General features: G+C 37.9%; 1 non-coding gene across 1 annotated transcript; it reads right to left on the bottom strand.

The window, feature by feature from the left end:
* Window positions 1-512: 512 nt before the first annotated feature.
* On the bottom strand, window positions 513-674 carry LOC114005687 (U1 spliceosomal RNA). Its single transcript, XR_003547527.1, has one exon. It is a non-coding gene; the product is annotated as a U1 spliceosomal RNA (small nuclear RNA).
* Between the last annotated feature and the right edge of the window lie 360 nt (window positions 675-1,034).

Here is a 1,034-nt window from a genome sequence, read left to right as displayed (position 1 = left end):
TCTCTTTAGCAACACACCTTAAGACAAAAATTCTTTTAAAAAAATAAAACAAAGTATTTCTCTAATAAATCTAATACCTGAGTTTTTGCAGGATCAGAATTTCTAATTAATTTCTTCCTGTGTCATGCTTTCTTGTTTCATGGCAATCCTCATAATATTTTGTTGAGAGCAGGGTATTTTGAATAATATAATGTGGTAACTCTAGAAATTTAATTCTCCCTCTACCTTGGGGTTTATTACGGATTGGGTTGTCTGTTTGCTTAATGACTCTTAAACTATTGGGTCATCAGAAAAGTCATGACACATTTTTACACAGAAAAAAACATAGAAAAATATGTCATGACTTTTCCAATGGCTCAATAATTTTGGAAAGTGCGTATTTTTGTTAGGTGCAGTTACCAAATTCTCTGTTCTGTTGATTCTGCCTAGTCATTGGGAAGCCAGACTGAAGAGGATTTCAGTACTGTAGAATTGAGGTTAATTAATTAATTAATTTTTTTATTTATTTTTACAGGGGAAAGTGCGAATGCAGTCCCCGCTACCACAAATTATGCAGCCGGGTTTCCCACATTTGGGGAAATTGCAGGGGTCAGCACATCCAGAGTGCAATGGATAAGCCTCGCCCTGGGAAAACCACCTTCATGATCATGGTATCTCCCCTGCCAGGTATGTATACATTTTTAGAGACTAGTGGTCGCAAAGGAAAAGGTGAGAGCCTTTCCATTTTCCCAATGGAAGTCAACAAGGAAAAAGCAAGATTGTATAAATTTTTTTGCTTGAAATGGAATGGAACCAAATTTCAGTGCTGTTGTGTTAATTGCTTGTCACTCCTTTCCTTTTCCTGTTAGTTATTCCCATGGAAACAGGAAATCAAACATGTGTTCCAGAATTTCTCCTCCTGGGATTTTCAGCAAAGTCAGACACAGTTCATTCTCTTTGGGCTGTTTCTGTCCATGTACCTGGTCACCATCATCAGGAACCTACTGATTATCCTGGCCATCAGCTCAGACTCCCACCTGTACATGCCCATGTAC

The sequence above is a fragment of the Tupaia chinensis genome, unplaced genomic scaffold (assembly GCF_000334495.1).
Source record: "Tupaia chinensis unplaced genomic scaffold, TupChi_1.0 Scaffold144267_1, whole genome shotgun sequence".
Classification (NCBI taxonomy): Eukaryota; Metazoa; Chordata; class Mammalia; order Scandentia; family Tupaiidae; genus Tupaia; species Tupaia belangeri.
Note: the sequence above shows the minus strand (reverse complement) of the source record. Positions and strands in the feature narration are given on the sequence as shown.